Source organism: Bos taurus, chromosome 4 (genome assembly GCF_002263795.3).
Source record: "Bos taurus isolate L1 Dominette 01449 registration number 42190680 breed Hereford chromosome 4, ARS-UCD2.0, whole genome shotgun sequence".
NCBI classification, from domain to species: Eukaryota; Metazoa; Chordata; class Mammalia; order Artiodactyla; family Bovidae; genus Bos; species Bos taurus.
Window position 1 is genome coordinate 57,884,489 of NC_037331.1, and position 21,829 is coordinate 57,906,317.

Genomic DNA, 21,829 nt, shown 5'->3' on the forward strand with positions numbered 1-21,829 from the left:
AGGTCTTCATAGAACTGTTCAACTTCACCTTCTTCAGCACTACTGGTTGGGGCATAGGCTTGGATTACTGTGATATTGAATGGTTTGCCTTGGAAACGAACAGAGATCATTCTGTCGTTTTTGAGATTGCATCCAAGTACTGCATTTCAGACTCTTCTGTTGACCATGATGGCTACTCCATTTCTTCTAAGGGATTCCTGCCCACAGTAGTAGATATAATGGTCATCTGAGTTAAATTCACCCATTCCAGTCCATTTTAGTTCACTGATCCCTAGAATGTCAGCATTCACCCTTGCCATCTCCTGTTTGACCACTTCCAATTTGCCTTGATTCATGGACCTGACATTCCAGGTTCCTATGCAATATTGCCCTTAACAGCATCGGACCTTGCTTCTATCACCAGTCGCATCCACAACTAGATATTGTTTTTGCTTGGGCTCCATCCCTTCATTCTTTCTGGAGTTATTTCTCCACTGATCTCCAGTAGCATATTGGGCACCTACCGACCCGGGGAGTTCCTCTTTCAGTATCCTATCATTTTGCCTTTTCATACTGCTCATGGAGTTCTCAAGACAAGAATACTGAAGTGGTTTGACATTCCCTTCTCCAGTGGACCACATTCTGCCAGACCTCTCCATCATGACCTGCCCGTCTTGGGTGGCCCCACACGGCATGGCTTAGTTTCATTGAGTTAGAAAAGGCTGTGGTCCGTGTGATCAGATTGACTAGTTTTCTATCATTGGGTTTCAGCGTGTCTGCCCTCTGATGCCCTCTTGCAACACCTACCATCTTACTTGGGTTTCACTTACCTTGGACAGAAGCAGAAGATATTAAGAAGAGGTGGCAAGAATACACAGAAGAACTGTACAAAAAATAGCTTCATGACCAAGATAATCATGATGGTGTGATTACTCACCTAGAGCCAGACATCCTGGAATGTGGAGTCAAGTGGGCCTTAGAAAGCATCACTATGAACAAAGCTAGTGGAGGTGAGGGAATTCCAGTTGAGCTATTTCAAACCCTGAAAGATGATGCTGTGAAAGTGCTGCATTCAATATGCCAGCAAATTTTGAAAACTCAGCAGTGGCCACAGGACTGGAAAAGGTCAGTTTGCATTCCAATCCAAAGAAAGGCAATGCCAAAGAATGCTCAAACTACTGCACAATTGTACTCATCTCACACGCTAGTAAAGTAATGCTCAAAATTCTCCAAGCCAGGCTTCAGCAATACGTGAACCATGAACTTCCTGATGTTCAAGCTGGTTTTAGAAAAGGCAGAGGAACCAGAGATCAAATTGCCAACATCTGCTGGATCATGAAAAAAGCAAGAGAGTTCCAGAAAAACATCTATTTCTGCTTTATTGACTATGCCAAAGCCTTTCACTGTGTGGATCACAATCAACTGTGGAAAATTCTGAAAGAGATGGGAATACCGGACTAACTGACCTGCCTCTTGAGAAATCTGTATGCAGGTCAGGAAGCAACAGTTAGAACTGGACATGGAACAACAGACTGGTCCAAATAGGAAAAGGGTACATCAAGGCTGTATATTGTCACCCTGTTTATTTAACTTATCTGCAGAGTACATCATGAGAAACGCTGGGCTGGAAGAAGCACAAGCTGGAATCAAGATTGCCGGGAGAAATATCAATAACCTCAGATATGCAGATGACACCACCCTTATGGCAGAAAATGAAGAGGAACTAAAAAGCCTCCTGATGAAAGTGAAAGAGGAGAGTGAAAAAGTTGGCCTAATGCTCAAATTCAGAAAAATAAGATCATGGCATCTGGTCCCATCACTTCATGGGAAATAGATGGGGAAACAGTGGAAATAGTATCAGACTATTTTTTTGGGCTCCAAAATCACTGCAGATGGTGACTGCAGCCATGAAATTAAAAGACACTTACTCTTTGGAAGGAAAGTTTATGACCAACCTAGATAGCATATTCAAAAGCAGAGACATTACTTTGCCAAGAAAGGTCCGTCTAGTCAAGGCTATGGTTTTCCAGTGGTCATGTATGGATGTGAGAGTTGGACTGTGAAGAAAGCTGAGCCCTGAAGAATTGATGCTTTTGAACTGTGGTGTTGGAGAAGACTCTTGAGAGTCCTGGACTGCAAGGAGATCCAACCAGTCCATTCTTAAGGAGATTGGTCCTCGGTGTTCATTGGAAAGAATGATGCTGAACCTGAAACTCCAATACTTTGGCCACCTCATGCGAAGAGTTGACTCATTGGAAAAGACTCTGATGCTGGGAGGGATTGGGGGCAGGTGGAGAAGGGGACGACAGAGGACAGATGGCTGGATGGCATCACCAACTTGATGGACATGAGTTATAGTGAACTCCAGGAGTTGGTGATGGACAGGGAGGCCCGGGGTACTGCTATTCATGGGGTCACAAAGAGTCAGACACGACTGAGCGACTGAACTGAACTGAGTCAACACTTTTCAATATCTCTGCCTCTGCTGAGATCCTTTCATTTGAGTTAGCCTTTCTCCCTCCAAACCTTTTCTGACCCACTCAAATGTCCTTCCCTTCATGAAGATTCTCTGATTCAACTCCCTTTCCTCACAATCCCCTTCCAACTGCTAGGTGTAGCTGTATAGTTCATGAGAAAAGGAATCGTGTTTTCATCCCATATGAATCATCCCCAGCAACTAGCATCACACCTTTTTGAATTAAGTCAAATGAGTTTTTAATGTGATTTTTTCCGAAAATTTCATGGGAGAGTATCATCTTAGACAGAAAACTAATTTAAGACTCCTTCACAGATTACCAGATGAGGTTGACAGAACTAAGAGAAGAGGAATTTGGAATTGTTACAAACTTTGTTCTCAGCAGATAGATGAAGGGAAATTATATATAGCAGCTTCTTCACTAAATACTGTAGGGACTGTCCCTAAAATAAAGTCTGTACGATTCTACTCCCACTGAGTAATCACAGCCCATATTTCTTTATCTTCTTTATATTCAGGATTTTCTTTGGCAGATGTTGCTATAATTCTAAATACAAAATGAAGGTGAGATTTGGAAATTTTTAGTATTTTTAAGTCTATTTGATTGATTTTGTCACAGACTGACTTTCAGGGGGAAAAGAAAAGGATTGTATCTTAAATGCCATTCCTAAGAAATTGGTATAAAAGAAATAAAGGTAACCAATCTTTCTCCTACTTATTTGTGAGGCAAACAGAAGCCTCTCAAATAAATCCAGAGTGACTGAAATACCTTTAAATAGTGTTGGAGTACTTGAAGACAGTCCCTATGAAAGAGAAGTTGCATTTCTCTTCACCTGGCCTTCATTCAACCTCTTCTCATTTTGTTGGGCTCCCTTTTCAGCGGAGCCTCCTGATGATAGAAAACACAACTTCACATTCTGCCAGTGGAATTGCTCGGCACTAGAGTTCTGGCTGGATGCTCCCTGATGAGAAATTCACTTTTAGTATGCATTGTTGAGTGTCTTCCTGTGTATTTAGATAAAGCTTTTATTTCATGATTTCTTAGTTCCTCTTCTTTATGAAATCCAGGTAGTGTAAATCAACTCCTTTGACTTGTACATATTAATTAGAGTAGTTAAGAAAGGGTATTAATGAAATCCTTCCTTCCATTGAAATGGAGGTCAAAAGTGGCATATCACTACTCCACAGGGAGTTTTACCAAATTTAGAGGAGTAGTGAGCTGGTTGGCAGATATTAGGCTCTGAAGAATAAACTCCTATAAACTTTTTTGAAAAAATCTTACTATCAATTAGGAAATGTTTAATGAAATTCTTAGATTTTAAACTATTGGATTATGTCTTAATGTTAGCCACCATTATTCATAAAAAATAAATTGCTCTCCCATTGCATCTTATACTATTTAATAGAAGATTTTTTAAAATTTTGTTTCCCTTTGTTTTGATATTTAGATACATGGATTTCCTCCATGAAATATTCATGTCTGCCTGTTTTAATTTCATTATTTGTTCGATCATAGTACATAGGACTGTGCAATGTAATATTTTCTGTCATTTAGATTTCTCCCCCGGGGCAAAAATACGAAAGAAGTTTCATGCCCTGTGTTTATCAATATCTTATATGGAGATATTCATGGCATTTGATGAGATTTTCACATATATATAATGAAATTAAGAGGGACAACAATCTGTAGACAGTCAGGATCCAAAAGACCACAAAGCCCTCAGTGAATGTCCCAGTTCTAACAACATAAAGCTTCGTTAGGTTAAAAGTACTTTACTCAAGTATTTTAAAATACTGTACAAATATAGAAGAGGAGCTGCACATGAAAAGTAACTCATATAGGGACTCCCCAGGTGGCTCAGTGGTAACGAATCCACCTGCCAATGCAGAAGACACGGGGTTGATCCCTGGTACGAGAAGATACCACATGTCGTGGAGCATCTAAGCCTGTGCGTCACAGCTACTGAGCCTGTGTTCTAGAGCCCGGGAGCCACAACTACTGAAGTCCATGCCCCCTAGAGGCCATGCTCCACAACAGGAGGAGCCACTGCAAGAAGAAGCCCTAGAAATGCCACTGGAGAGAAGCCTGCACAGCAATGAAGACCCAAGCACAGCCAAAAATAAATACATATATTTTAAAAAAATAATTCATATAAATGTGCTGCGTGCTCAGTCACTTCAGTCATGTCTGACTCCTTGCAACTCAGTGGACTGTAGCCCACCAGGCTCCTCAGTCCATGGGGTTCTCCAGGCAAGAATATAAACATGTAAGTTCTAAATGAATAAAAGCAATCTAAGAGTTGTTCCAAGCCCTTTAAGTTTAAACAGGAATGAGATGCTCCAAGTCAAAGAATGACTTTCCCAAAATGACTCAGTTACTGGTAGTTGCATAGGATATTCTCTCAGCACCTCCAGCTTCACGTCTGTGAGCAGCCACATGACCACGGACAATGACTGGGCAGTTTTAATTGTCTCTAAGCTGAAAATGTGAAGTGACTCCAAACATGATGTTATTTTAAGGCAAATACTTAACAAAGAATAATGCTGAGCATTAAAGAAATAACATGTTCCATCGGTCATACCCCAGTGGGGTTTTTCACTGTTTTCTGACTATCAATTCAACATAGCTTCTTAGGCTTCACATTTCTTCTTACCTTTCCCAGTGCTTCACTCCAGTTCCTTGGGCTCACTTGTCTAAAAAACAATCAGCAGCTACATCCTTGACCCAGGTTTTCTTTTAAGAAGAACCATCTAAGAGACATACCAAGTCTGCCCCAGGAAGACACAGCAGGCTGGACCTTAAAATATACTGGAATTTTTTTTTTTAAATTCATTTCTTATCTAGGGTATTCCATAGAATGTTCTCAGGGAAACACAGAACTAGATTTATTCTCTCTCAACATAGAATAAAATCTGAGTGGCCTATTTTGATTTCCTACAAGAAAATGTGATGCAGAGATGTGACCTATATAATCTGGACCCCAGCTGTCTATTCATGCATGTGTGCATGCTAAGTCATTTCAGTCATGCCTAACTCTTTGTGAACCTGTGGACTGTAGCCTGCCAGGTCCCTCTGTCCATCAGATTCTCCAGGCAAGAATACTGGAGTGGGTTTCCATGCCCTCCTCCAGGGGATCTTCTGACCCAGGGATTGGACCTGCATCTCTCACATCTCCTGCACTGGCAGGTGGGTACTTTACCAGTAGCACCACCTGGGAAGCCCAATCTATTCATACTCCTATGTTATGCCTCTCCTTCTTGCTCCCTTTACTCCAGTTCACCTCTTCTTCATATTGTTCTTTAAACACGCCAGGCATGTTCCTACCTCTGAGCATCTGTCCTTACTGTTCCCTCTATCAAGAACAGTTATTTGTCCAGATAATGGCAGGGCTCACTCTCCCACTTCATGCCTGTCTCCGTCTAACTGTCACCTCAGCAGAAATGCCTATCACAGTATCTAAAATACTTCCCCCAGTCACTTTCTTTCATACAGTTTTACTTTTCTTCAAAGCACTTCTATTTGAAAACACTTTTCACTTATGTATTTATTGGCTGGCTCTCCAGTAGAACATACGCTTCATAAAGGCAGACTTTGTCAATTGTTGTATTCCCAGTACCTGGGAAATCTGTGTCTTTGAAAACGTGTGTGTGCTCTTTATCATCCCCATTTTCCTCATTTTGTGATGGACTCATAACAATGAAATCCCAAACCAGCTTCTGGAGGAATGCACTGCTCTTTAGCACTGAGAAATTTCCTTAGCATAACATAATGCCTTCGCTCATTCTGTCCCTTTTTGACATTTTTGTTTTCCCTTCTCATGTTCACATCAAGAATTTTCCCTCCTAGGCACTCAGACTTAGCTTCCAACCTGCATTAAACCTGGCTGATGGCTCATACCATCGGGGCAGACACTCTGTTCTGTGTGCTCATTTGTCTTAGAATATGTCCGAGTGTGCCATAAGGGGCTTGATCACACGTCTGCACCACCAGCCTCTCAGTTCCTCGAGGGCAGTGATTCTGTACCGTTAGCATCTAGAGCAATGCCTCTCTCAAGTCTTTGTCACCACCTGCATCCTCATCTGACATACTGTGTTATTGAATGGAACATTTCTGAAATTGCTTTGTCTTTTCCTTATTAGAACTTAGAAGCTATTTCTCTATCAAATGTGGTCTGTTCTATAAAGCCTTTAGTCATGCAATGTTTTTTGTTTTTTTTTTCAATCTTTGAGTAAAATGAATTGTGAATAATACAGTGTACTACTGGATGGCTTAATAATATTTTTGTATGATTAATCTGTGCCATCTCATGGCTGATTTATAGTAGTGATTTCACCACCAAACCAGAGATCACAGCTTTAGGACCTAGAGACCCATCCATTTAGCTCACTGTAGCCTGTGTGATCTTTTGTAAATGTGAATCTGTTCAGGTCATATACACTCTTATGTGCTTGCTGTACTGCTTCTCCTCACAGTCTTTGACAGTGTGGTTCCCTTTTCTGAAATTTTCTTTCTTCCCCTGTCCCTTCCCTATGGCATATACCTTCTCAACTTTCAATCTCATTGAAACTGCCTACTCTCCAGATGACCATCCTCTACTATGAACATTTATATTAATAGCACCAATTAAGTATCAGTATCAGTATCTTTCACATTTGTTGTTTCACTTTGGTCATATGATTAATGTCTGTTTCTCCCCCAAAGAATTGGCTCCAAGAGGGTGTAGACAGTAGACAAATAGTAGGTAGTCAATTAGTCAATAAATCCTCTTCAGGTAAATGAATGACTGCAGGTGCAAAAGCACTTATAAACTAACCAAGTCTGCAACATGCAATAAAAGGGTTGCTATGGAAAATGAGAACACTTTCCAGGTGTCTCAAGAGGATTTGGTTTCTAAAAGAGCCTTAAATTCTTACAGAGTTAAAAAAGGAGTAACTTTTTGAACCCAATCATTTTTACAACGCTAGCCTAGGCTGTAAGTCAAAGGAAGAAAGCTTTATGTTCACCAACCCCAAGGGGTTAAGGGCATGATCCAGGGAACCTGAAGAAAAGTCTGCTACTGAAGCATGAAAAAGCCAGTGTAAAAGAGCTTTCAATTCAGGTCCACTTGTTAGGAATTCTAAGTTTTACAGTCCTTGATCACTCTGTATCAGATTACTTTGTAACTCAATTGTTTCCTCAACTCAAAAGAACACGATTTTACTTTTTCTTGATTTGGGTGTTGAGTGAACTGAGAGAGAGAGAGAATAAAGAGATTAATTAAAGTAAGATAGCCATGGTCAACTTTGCTCTCTGCTGAGTGGATCGCCCTCATCTTAAATCTTCTTAAACCACACACAATTAATTCAAAAGCCTGAGGGCACTTGCATGGAAAGGATAATGGGGTGAGACTTTAAAAGATAGAAAGTTCTTAATTTGAAGTCTCTCTGCTTTATTGGTTTATGTTAACACCTTCCTGATTAATCTTGTGATGACTGAAGCTGATTCTATTCACAGATATCAAATTGACTGAATCCATCCTATTTTTGGTCACTTTAAATTCCCTGTCACTACACAACTGGCATTGATGGCATTGACTGTACTGTAATCAAAATCTTAAACCTGTAGAAAGTACCAGATTGTTCACTGTTTAATCCAATATAGACATAAATTATCTCTATGACATTCTCTAAATTTTTTTTTTAAGTAGATGTAGACATCCATACATTTACAACCACAGAAGACTAATTTGCAAATAGCCTACATGTACAACTATAAGAGGTTGACTTGTAAGTTACACAGCACATCTATATAAGCGCTTTTCTGATGCAACTTTTTAAATAGTGTTTTCAGAGACAAGTTAATGACATCGGAAATGTTCACATAATGTTAAGGGAAAGGGCACATGACAAAGCTATACAATGAGTATAAAGCCACTTTGTTCGGAGGGATTTCATACATACATAAAAGGACTAGACGAAGGAAAGGACTAGAAAGTAGGAGAGAAAGAGGGAGATAAGAGGAAAGAAGAGAGAAAAAGACAAAATGAAAATACACTGAAATGTTAACACTGGCTAAATATTTGATGGAATTATAGGCATTTCCCCCTTTCATCTTCATTCTTTATAATGAGAAGAAATCAGCATTTTAGAAGTTAGAATATATACTCTATGGCCTTCAAATGATGAAAATAATTTTCAGAAATGTCTCATAGTTTGGGATGGCTATTTGTAGAGAAGTAGGAATGAAGAAAAAGATTTTACCCTCTTCTTCCCCTCCTCTCCTCCCATAACCTTCTGCTATGACTGCAGGGAGACATACAACGTGTCTCCCTCCACTTTCTTTGTCTCTCTCCCTGTCTCTCCATCTTTCCCTCTTCCCCTAGCTTACTCTCTCTCTGTCTCTCTCTCACACACACTCACTCACTCACACAGTGATACCATTATAGGGCCAGTGGCTTGACATCTAAAAGCTGCGCTGTACCAGAATAACTGTAAACGTCCAATTATGTGTTCTTAGCTGCTGGTAAGAATGGCAACCCACTCCAGTGTTCTTGCCTGGAGAATCCCAGGGATGAAGAGCCTGGTGGGCTGCCATCTATGGGGTCACACAGAGTCGGATATGACTGAAGCGACTTAGCAGCTGCTGGTAACCTAGAACTGTCGCAGCATTCCAAACAAGCAAGAAGTCCTCTTCACTGTTGACTGTAAATGTGTCTGGCAACCAAGGTGCTGTGGGGCCACGATCAATTGTGAATAAAGAAAATGATCAGAGAGGGAAGGCAAAAAGACACAGAGTAAGACCTCTCCTATGATGGAGGTCCCATCTCTGGTAGATAGACTTTCTACAAAGATTGCCATTCCCATGGATCAGAGCCATTAGGCTGTATGACGTAGCCTGGCACTGTAGGGGTTTACACAGGGAGGTCTGTCTGTCAGCCTCTTCCTCAAGCCAAAAACACTTTTTGGAAATCCATGGTAGAGAAAGAAAAAATAAAAGTGAGCCTGAGGACATTCTGCAAGGCGGCCCAAAGATTTGCAGGGCCCAGAGTAAAATGAAAATCTTGTGTTTCTGCTGCAAAAAGCTGGAACCAAGTGCCATTAAAAGTGCTAAAACAAAGCTTTTTTCCTTTCTTCCTCATCTTCCTCCTGACTTTTTAATTTGCTATTAAATGTCATTCTAAGAAGAACTTAAATTTTTTAGTTATTAGCATGAATTTTACCCTTGCTGTTTAGATTCTGCAATGCCTATTTTAAATGCAAATAAAAGGGCATTTAGCTCAATTGCAGCATCACCAAAATTACACAATTCATATTTTGAAGCCTTGTACATGCATATGTATGTTGTTCTTAGAACAGTGGAAATACTGCTCAAAATTCAACTGTTTTTATTTCACTTCTTGATATGAACACATTCTACCAACATTCTCTATGTTTACTGACAAATTAGAAGGAATGAAGGGAAAAGCAACTATGGTTTTCCTATTTCCTTTCCCTTCTGTGTCATCATTTTCAGCATAAGTGGCTGGCTAATACAGGGAAGTAACATGAGTAAGAAAGGATATGATACGCTTCCTTGGTGATTGTATAGAAAAAGTACTCTTGGTGTTTCTCCTAGACTACTCATACAAACTGCAGCCATGGAATTAAAAGATGCCTGGTCCTTGGAAAAAAGCTATGACAAACCTAGACAGTGTATTAAAATGCAGAGACATCACTTGGCCAACAATGATCTCCATGGTCAAAGCTATGGTTTTTCCAGTAGTCACGTATGGATGTGAGAGTTGGACCATAAAGAAGGCAGAATGCCGAAGAATTGATGCTTTTGAATTGTGGTTTTGAAGACAACTCTTGAGAGTCCCTTAGACTGCAAAGAGATCAAAACAGTCAATCCTAAAGGAAATCAGTCCTGAATATTCATTGGAAGGATTGATGTTGAAGCTGAAGTTCCAACACTTTGACTACCTGATGTGAAGAGCCAACTCATTGGAAAAGACCCTGATGCTGGGAAAGATTGAGGGTGGGAGAAAAAGTGGGTGACAGGGGATGAGATGGTTGGATGGCATCATCAACTCAATGGGCATGAGTCTGAGCAAACTCTGGGAGATAGTGAAGGACAGGGAAGCCTGGTGTGCAGCAGCCCATGAGGTCTCAGAGTCAGACATGTCTGAGTGACTGGACATCAACTCACACAGAACACTCTGACACTTCTGATCATGTTGGTATATGCGGAAGGTTCCCTGAACCAACAATTCTCCAACATCAACTAGATGTCCCACAGTTTAACTCAATTCTAATGCCATCTATCTGGAGATCCCACAGGTTAAAAAAGCTCAGTTCTTCAAGACTGCCCCCTACTTTCACTTTAGAAGGTAATTATAAATTTCAGATTGGCACCTATGCTTCTGGCTAATTGGCTATAAGTTTATGGGGTCGCAAAGAGTCAGACACGACTGAGCGACTGATCTGATCTGATCTTGGGTTCCCATGATCCCATTTCAGGTTTGACAATTTCTGAAAATGGATCATAGAACTCATGACAACACTTATGTTTACTGGTTTATTATACAAAGATATTATAAAGAATATAGATGAACATCCAGATGGAAGAGATGTCAAGGGCAAGGTCCGAAGGGTCCCAAGGAAGGACCTTCCACCCCTGTGGAGTAGGGGAGGGCCACCCTCTCAGCACATGGATGTTCACCAGACTGGAAGCTCTCCAAACCCTACACTTGGGATTTTTATCACAAAGGCATGCTGCTGCTGCTGCTAAGTCATCTCAGTCGTGTCCAACTCCGTGCAACTCCATAGATGGCAGCCCACTAGGCTCTGCTGTCCCTGGGATTCTCCAGGCAAGAACACTGGAGTGGGCTGCCATTTCCTTCTCCAATGCAGGAAAGTGAAAAGTGAAAGTGAAGTCGCTCAGTCGTGTCCGACTCCCAGAGACCCCATGGACTGCAGCCTTCCAGGCTCCTCCGTCCATGGGATTTTCCAGGCAAGAGCACTGGAGTGGGGTGCCATTGCCTTCTGTGCACAAAGGCATGAGAGATGGCTAACTCAGTCTCCAGCTCCTCTTCTTTTCTTGGAAAGTGAGAGGTTGAGCTGAACATTCCCAGATTACCCTTTAGAACTAAAGACATTGCAATCACCTGAGAAATTGCAAGGAACTTAGAAGCTCTGTGTCAGGAATTGGGATCAAAGATAAAATACAAGGGGAAAAATGCTGTTAGTACTCTTATCACTCAGGAAATCACAAGGGTTTAAGGAGCTCTGTCGGAGAGGGCAATGGCAACCCACTCCAGTACTCTTGCCTGGAAAGTCCCATGGACGGAGGAGCCTGGTGGGCTGCAGTCCATGGGATCACGAAGAGTCGGACACAACTGAGTGACTTCCCTTTCACTCTTCACTTTCATGCATTGGAGAAGGAAATGGCAACCCACTCCAGTGTTCTTGCATGGAGAATCCCAGGGATGGTGGAGCCTGGTGGGCTGCCGTCTATGAGGTCGCACAGAGTCAGACACGACTGAAGCGACTTAGCAGCAGCAGCAGCAGCAAGGAGCTCTGTGCTAGGAGCTGGAGGCAGAGACCAACTTATTTTCAATTATCTCACAGTTCATATTTCTTAGAACACCTCTGCCTTCTTTTCACATTTGAAGCAAATTCTGATTCAAATAGAAAACACAGAACCCCAGGCTGTCAGTTCACCCACTTTCTCAGGTGCAGATAGCACACGCTTCCCTTGGACTCACTTTCTGTTTTGCTGAGCATTCATACATTGTGCTCCTGGAGCATCCTAAACACTATATGCAAATGAGGTGGCTCAAAAGGTGAGCACACATTTTGTGCTAATCCCTTCTGCTTACACAAATGTTCCATTGTCCTATTGAACTGCACTTACAAAATACAAGTTGAAAAAGAAAATTGTTAAGAATTTCAAAATAACACCAAAGCATTCAACAAAGGCAGGGCCCTTCTCATCACAAGTCTACTTAGGCTGTACCTCCATGAAGCCAGCCTGGACACACTGCCTTGTTTTTTGGCCAAAGTACTTTCTAGTGCACTCAGCAGCCTAAAACACATGCTTATCTAATTAAAAAAATTAAAATTCACCATGCTTAGGGGCAAAACACGGGATATGTACACCCTGAGTTCTACACAAAAAGAGATTAGAAGAAACTCACTGAGTAAGAGAGCTAACAACAGTGATCTGATAGTCACATGACATTAAACGACTATTTCACCAAAATCCAGTTTTACAATTTATGGATAAAGCTAGCAGTGGAAGAGAATTAGGAAGCAGAAAAGAAGGAAAGTTGGTTCACCAGTTATTTCAGACGCAATTCCCGAGATTGACTGGGACACTAATTGAAGAATCATTAAACCAGAAGGCACAGTCTTACATATATCAAAGGTCTGTTTTCTTTCTGGTTGACAAAACGAACAATTCCAGGAATCATGCTGAACACTGTAATCTGATAATTAAGGAAGGGCTCAGTGGAGCAAGGAAAAGAAACAGGGAAATTAAATTTAGAAAGAAGCTGATGAAGAGCCAGGCACCAGCTGACATAAAATCATCCATTGAAGATGTTCTTAAAGGGAAACTGAAAATGCTCTTCATAAATAAGGTTTAGGGGCATCAAAAAAAAAAAAAAGAGCGAGCGAGAAGCTTTTCTGTAAAATAATACTAAGGCTGTCAAGGCGATGCACTTCTTAACCAAGCAAGTTAATATTGCTTCTGTCTAAAGCCTGCTTCAAAATGGGTGAGGTCAGTCTCATAAACTGATCAAATCAAGGGCAGCTGAAGTGAAATGTTTATGCACATTCTATTGCTGTCTACATACACAAAGTGACTCTCATATCAATATACCAGGGAAGCAAGAAAAACCAGAAGTTTTTTGCTAGACACCGATTTGGCATAATTTCTAGCTCAAATTGCCCAGTTTCCTGATTTTCCCCAAACAGACCAGAGCTTATGGCCTCCGTCCTAACAAACCATTTTCACTTGAGCTACATTCTATTACCATGCTTTCCAGTGTGGTTACTCTCTAACATGTGTATGTGGAGCAATCTCCATTGGTCAAATACCATCTGCCTGAGTTATGAACTGGACACCACCATACGTTGCTCACTGTATTCCCACTGCCATCATCCAGATTAGAGCTCTGGGTTCAGATAATCCAAACCCAAATCATCCTGAATATTGTTGCTTTGGACCACCCAGCTCTCAATTATGAGATCATTCTTTATGAACTCTTGTGGTTTTCTCCTCTCTTCAATCCACAAACTAAGAAGGCTGTATCCATCAATAATGTGTGCTGTGTGCTAAGTCTCTTCAGTTGTATTCAACTCTTTGCAACTCTATGGACCATAGCCCTCCAGGCTCCTCTGTCCATGAGATTCTCCAAAGCAAGAATACTGGAGTGGGTTGCCATGCCCTTCTCAGGGGATCTTCCAGACCCAGGGATTGAACCCATATCTCTATGTCTCCTGTATTGGCAGGCAGGTTCTTTACCACCAGTGCCACCTGGGAAGGCCCCATCTAATAATGACTTTCTCTATTGCTGTTGGCACCAAGTTGTCAAGAAATCAACATATCTTTAGTTTGAGTTCATCTGAGATCTTAAATGAGTCTCAAGGTCACCCAAATGCAGCATCCTAGTGTCTGGAGAGTCCTGGGGATGGCGGAGCCTGGTGGGCTGCCGTCTCTGGGGTCGCACAGAGTCGGACGTGACTGAATCAACTTAGCAGCAGCAGCAGCAGTGTCTGTTATATATCCCTGTCACCCACCCAAAGTCTATAGAGTTGGGGAGTACTGCTCTTCCCCCTCAATGGTGCCATGATCTGTGCCCTTGGATCCCACTGTAACTTGGGAGGAGGAAAAAAGAGCACAGATATAAGAATTATTAAGAAAGTTCTTTATCTCAAAAATTGCCCCAATCCAGGTGCCAAATTATTTGCAATATCTTCATTATAATTCAACTCAACACAAATTATTTTAGCACTAGCCAAAAGTGATACTATGGGTAACTCTATATCCTGCCCTTGAGGAGCTCACAGTTCAAGTAGAAAGAAATAAGGTATATTGTACTATTTTATGGTTATTTCACAGATGCAGAGAATAGAAACATTTATGGAGTGTTATGAGGATATAGGGCTTCCTTGATGGCTCAGTAGGTAAATAGTCCACTTACAATGCATGAGAGACAGGAGACACAGGTTCGACCCCTGGGTTGGGGAGATCCCCTGGAGGAGGAAATGGCAGCCCACTCCAGCACTCTTGCTGGGAAAATTCCGTGGTCAGAGGAGCCTAGGAGGGGAACAGTCCATGGGGTTGCAAAAAGTTGGACATAACTGAGCTACTGAAGTGATGATGATGATGATGAGATGAGGATAGAGAATGAAGGTCATTTTCTTTTGGTTAATCATTGCTCTCTTCCAGACATTATTTCATTTAAATTATTCCAAATAGCAGTATATCATTTATTAGAACTATCAGCCCCTTACCTCTTTCCCAAACTGTGAGGTACAAGGTGATAAGCGTGCAGGGAAAAATTAGAGCAAGAAGAATCAGGAAAATACTCATTAATGCATTCATTCATGTATTCAACAGTTGTAAATCACCAAATCTATGGCCAATACTGGGCAGGGTGAGAAGTGCTATCAGGCATAGTTACTGTCTTCAAGGGAACACATGTTACTACCTGTTCATTGATGTTAAGAAATTGGGACTTCCATAACTTAGACTTTAACAGCTGAATTTTTAATATTTCAGGACTTTAATATCCATATTCCATTATACAACAACAAGTACAAACCTGCCTTATACCTTTTATTCCACTGAGGTGTCACTCAGGTTCATTCCTATTGTAACAATTTTTTTTTTTTTTTTGAAGGAAAAGATTAACTGCTTATATCTATATTTTACAGAATGGAATCACAGCTACTTATATCAGAAAGAAATCACTTGGTTGCTTACAAAAAGAGAAAATCTGACTCAGAATCTCTGCAGCTGAGCGTCAGAAATCTACATTTCTAATAAGCACACAGATTATTCTGATGAACACTCAAGTTTGAGAACTACTATTCTAGCACACCTTTACCTTTGCCTTATACTCTGAGGGTTTAGACGATTCTCCCTTTTAAGCAAGTTTCTGCCTCCTGGACTCATTTTCATTCAGAATAAAGTGATCAAGCAGCTTGTATATATTACAAGAATACAATTAATTAACTCATGATGTAGCTTCATGGCCCTGCAGATCTGACTTCTGCCTTCCTTTCCGAATCCATCCTTTACTAAAGTCAGCTGCCCTCGCCACCCACCCCATTGTTCTTGCCTGGATAATCCCAGAGATGGGCTGCCATCTATGGGGTCGCACAGAGTCAGACACAACTGAAGCTACTTAGCAGCAACAGCAGCAGCCGCAGCCCTCTAGCCACAGTCTGACTTCCACTTTCTTCCCTGTGTCAAGCTGCTCCTCAAACCATAGGTTTCTATCAGGTCATGTCTAACAACTACAAGGTTTTTCCTTAAATTCTTTGCCTGGATAATTATTTTTCATTATTCATATCTCAGATCAAATATCCTTTTCACAGTGAGACTTTCCCTAACCACTCAAAGTAAATTAGGTTTCATCTAATATTTTTTTATGGATCTCAGTTCCTTTCTGTCAAGGAGTTTACCACAATTTATTATTAAACACTTATGTATATTTTGCCTGACACATATTTCTCCTGCCACTGCAAGCTGCTTCAGAGTGGATACCATTATATTTTTATTCACCATTGTATATCACCTCCTAGCAAAGTGCCTGACACAGAGTAGACACTTAATAAACACTTGAATGAAAAGCAAAATAAGTAAATAGTGATTACCTTCACAGAGTAAAGACAGGGAACAGAACACTACATGAATAATATGTAATAGCTAATTAATTAATTATATGCAAGTCATAAAATGGTTTAAGAATTCAGAGGGCAAAGACACCAGCGTGCACTGAAGTGGTGAGCAAAGACTGAGTGGACAGAATGGAACTTTAGCTGGGCCCTGGATAATAATTAAAATAGGCAAAGAGGATGGGAAAGCTTTCATAGATAAAAGTTCAGAGGTCAGAATTACTGAATTTCCAAGGTAAAGTATCCCAAGATTTATTCCAATTCAGCACATTCTGTTTATAGATAAATGTGGTTAGAAAATCTTTTATTGTGATTGATTCTCTTACCCCCAGAGAAATGGTCCACAGAAAAAGCAATATTCTAAATTTCTCAGTAGTTTTATTGATCCCACCACGAATCCCCAGAAAAAATAACTCTGTGTTATTCAAAGTATAAACAGAGGTTAAAAGAGCATCAAAATGTGACCAGATATCAAAGCTAATATTATGAAACATGACAGAAGTGATGTAAATATTGAAACAAACCACACCCAACTTATCAGGGAATTAAATCAGAACATGAAGTTACTGATTCCTCTAATGCAAACTCTGGTAAAAACACACACACACACACACATACACACACACATATATATCACTGGATAGGCAAAATAGGAGATTATACACTGATGGAAAAAATAAATCAGTACTTCTGAAGACATAGCAATAAAAAATATTCAAATTGAAACAGAGAAAGTGACTAAGAGAAAAACTGAACAGAGCCAAAGTGACTTATGGGACAACTTAAAATGGTCTGACAGATATGTAATTTAAGTGACAAAAGGTAGAGTCAGCAGAAGCAAATTATGTAAAGAGAAACTGTCCAAAATTTTTTCATATTTGATGAAAAGTGTATATTTGATATCTATACACCCATGGATCCAAGAAACTCAATGACTCAAAAGAAATAAAAAAATAAAGTATAAAGTAGCCATACCATGGCATGCATAATCAAAAAGAGAAAATCTTAAAGGCAATCATGGAAAAAAAAAAGACCTACTAAATATACATGAAGGGCTTCCCTTGTGGCTCAGCTGGTAAAGAATCCTCCTGCAATGCGGGAGACCTGGGTTTGATACCTGGATTGGGAAGATCCCCTGGAGAAGGGAAAGGCTACCCTCTTCAGTATTCTGGCCTGGAGAATTCTATGGACTGTATAGTCCAGGGGGTCACAAAGAGTCACACAACTGAGTGACTTTCACACACACAAATATATATATGAAAGGAAGGACCAGAGCTTTGTTCAAAAACAATGCTATCAATAAGAAAGATAATTTATTTAAAGTGCTGAAAATTGTTATTCTAAAGTTTTATACTCAGCAAAAAAAAAGAAGGTAAAAAATGTCATTTTTAGACAAACAAAGCCAAAAGAAAAAAAAAAAAGGTGTTACCAGCAAATATGCACTATAAGAAATGGTAAAGAAAGTTCTTCAGGCAGAAGGAAGAAGGTACCAAATGACAACTTTGATCTGCATATATCATCAGAAGCTTCTAAAACAGTAATGATGTGTGTAAATGTAAATGATATCCACATTTTAAAATTTCTTTAAAAGATGGAATGACCCAGAGGGATGGTACGGGGAGGGAGGTGGGAGGGGGGTTCAGGATGGGGAGCACGTGTACACCAGTGGTGGATTCATGTTGATGTATAGTAAAACCAATACAATATTATAAAGTAATTAGCCTTCAGTTAAAATAAATAAATTTAAATTAAAAAAATAAAATAAAATTCAACATTCAATAAAATAAATAAAAAATAAAAGGGATGAGAGAAAATAAAAAAAGATAACATGATAAAAAATAAAAATATATTACAAAATTATGTAGAAATAAAATGTTTTACAACAACAGCATAAAGGATGAAAGAATTAGGGGGTAAACTAAGTTTCTGAAACTGTCTGAAGGGATATCATATTATCTCAGGATGACTGATAAGGGCACTCACTGTTAACTCTACAACCACCAATAAAAAAGCTATAACTTATACTTCAGTAATGTATATAAAATGAAAGGCAAAATGTAATTAATGCAAGAGAAGGCAGGAACCAAGGGACAAAGGAACAACAGCAGAAAATGGCACAAACAGAAAATAAATATTATTTTGCACTTAAACTCAACTATACAAAATTTTATACTAAATATACATGAAGCAAAGTAATCAAAGTAGAAATTATTGGACTGAATAAAAATCAAAAGCAAACTACTACATGTCTATAGAAATACTCTTTAAATATAAAGACACATGTAAAAGGATAAACAAAGAAAATTACAAAAATACTAATCATAAGGAGTCTGGGAGTGGTTATATTAACACCTAAGTAGATTTCTAGACAAGAAATTTATCAGGGATAGAAAAGAAAATTTCATTGTAATAAGAGGGGCAATTTATTAAGAAGGAATAACATAAATATGCTTGTCCATTTTTGAATGGTGACTTCAACAGTGTGCTCAGGAATCATTAAAAATAGTAATTCAAAAGTAAGTACAAAGAATAATTGAATCACACTATCAACTAACCTGATTTAGTTGACATTCACAGAACAGTCCTTTCCAATTATATTTTAAGTGCAAATGGAATATTCACCAAAACAGATCATCTGCTGACCTTAAAAGCTGTTTCAATATTTGAACAGATTAGATTCTCTAACCACAACATGATTGCTAGAAATCTATTTTTTTTTTAAAGAATTTCATGGAATATTGCCAAATATTTTGAATATTAACAACACTCTCCTAGATGACCCATGGATCAAAGAAGTCATAAAAGATACTAGAAAATATTTTGAACAAGTGATGATGAAAGAAAACATGTAAAAAAATTGTGAGAAGTACTACATTATTTGTATCTCACAATTTGTTTTACATGTTTTCTTTCATCATCACTTGTTCAAAATATTTTCTAGTATCTTTTATGACTTCTTTGATCCATGGGTCATCTAGGAGAGTGTTGTTAATATTCAAAAATAAAGATCTAAATATTAAAATACCTAAGAGTCAATCTTAAAAAGCTTCCAAAAGAAGAGCAAATTAAGGAAATATAAATCAATCGATAAAATAAAATCAAGGAAAAATTAATGAAATAAAAGGTGATTCTTTAGAAAAATCATTTAAATTGACAAACCTCTACCTAGGCTAAACGAGAAAAAAAAAAAAAAACAGATGACCCATAATGGGAATAAAAGATAGCATATCAATGCAAATACTACAGAAATTAAAAGTATAATTTGAACAATTTTATGTCAGTTCATTAAACAAAATAAAGTCCTGGAAAGATATAAATTACCAAAGTTGAAATAAGATAAAGAAAGTATAAATAGCCATATGTCTATTAAGAATTTGAAAGGATAATTAAAATCTCTACAGGGAAATTTCAGACCCAGATAACTCATTATAGTGGTCTATGAAATATTTATACAAAAATGCTAATCCTATATATATATTATTTTAGAAAATAGAGAAGGATGAAACACTTACAAAATCATCACATGAAGTCAGAAGTGCTCCAGTGCTAAAATTAGACAAGAGCATTACAAGAAGAGAAACCTACAAAGTCACTATCCCTCATGAGCACAAATGCAAAAATCCTTAACAAAATATAAAACTGAACCCACAATATATGTAAAAAAAATATTGTGACCAAGGGGCATTTACTCCAGGAATTTGAGGATGCTTTAACAATTGAAAACGAATGTTATTCCCTATCTTAACAGAATAAAGGAAGAAAATATGATTAACTCTATAAATGTATGTGATTATACTGGATAACCACTTATATAGGTTTACTAGCAAATGAAGAATGAAAGAAAATTCTGACCAAAGGCCTCTATGAAAAATATCACATTAATGCCATATTTAGTAGTGAAAGACTGTCCCTTGCCCCCCAAGTTTGGGAGAAAGGCAAGTAAAAGTCTGCTTAGTTAAACAGTACACATGTCCAGTTAGAAGATAAATAAGTTCTGAGGAGCTAATGTATGGCAAGGCATTTATAATTAATATTATAATACTGTATTTTATACTTGAAAGGTGTTGAGAGTAGATCTTATATATTCTCATAATAGAAAAGAAATGGTAATTAAGTAACTTGATAGAGGTGTTAGCTAATACTATGGTGGTAATCATTTTGCAAAATATAAGTATATCAAATCAACAGGGTTAAACTAACATAACATTATGTGTCAATCATTATTGCAAATTATATAGCATTCCAGTGTAATATGCCAATAAACCTGGAGAGAAAAGGAAGTCTGCTCTCAGCACTCAAATATCCCACTGAGGGTTCCAGCGACTATAATTATACAAGAAGAGAAAAAAAAATAAAGCATATAAAATTGAAAGAAAAAAATTAAACTGTCACTATTCTCAGCAACTAAGACTGTATGTATAGAAAGAAAAATGCGAAACAAGTACTAAACTAAGTGAATTTACTGAGGTCTCAGACACTGTATTTATGACTAAAATATAAGAACCAACTGTAACTCTATACACTAGAAAATAAGATTTTTAATGATACAATTTCCAATAGCATCCAAAAGATAAAATATTTACAGATAATTTTCTACATGTATAAAACCTATATACTGAAAATATAAAACATTGCTGAGAGATATCTTAAGAGACTAAATAAATGGAAATACACATGAATTTAATGTATCAGTATTGTTAAGACTCAATATTTTTAAGATGCCAGTTTTCCCAGTTAAAAAGCCAATGTTCATGTATCAGGAATATACAAGCTGATATTTATACACATGCAAACATCATATACATACACAAATATCAGACAAAAAAACTTGTATCTAGATATTTAAAAACTCTTATAACTCAACATAATAGATGAACAATATAATTTTAAAATGGAAAAGAGTTTAGCAAGGCTCACATGAAAACTGGGGCTCCCTAGTGGCTCAGATGGTAAAGAATGTGTCTGCAAAGCAGGAGACCCAGGTTTGATCTCTGGATCAGGAAGATCCCCTGGAGAAGGGAAAGGCAACCCACTAGAGTATTCTTGCCTGGAGAATTCCATGGACAGAAGAACCTGGTGGGCTACAGTAAATGGTCTCAGAAAGAGTCCGACAAAACTGAGCAATTGAAAATATTGGGAAGAGCAGTTCAGTTCAGTCACTCAGTCATGTCTGACTCTTTGCAACCCCATGGACTGCAGCACACCAGGCCTCCCTGTCCATCACCAACTCCTGGAGCTTACTCAAACTCATGTCCACAGAGTTGGTGATGCCATCCAACCATCTCATCCTCTCTCATCCCCTTTTCATCCCATTCTTTAGGACGGACTGGTTGGATCTCCTTGCAGTCCAAGGGACTCTCAAAGTCTTCTCCAACACCACAGTTCAAAAGCATCAATTCTTCGGTGCTCAGCTTTCTTTGTAGTCCAAGTGTCACATCCATACATGACCACTGGAAAAAACATAGCGTTCACTAGATGGGCCTTTATTGGCAAAGTATGTTTTTG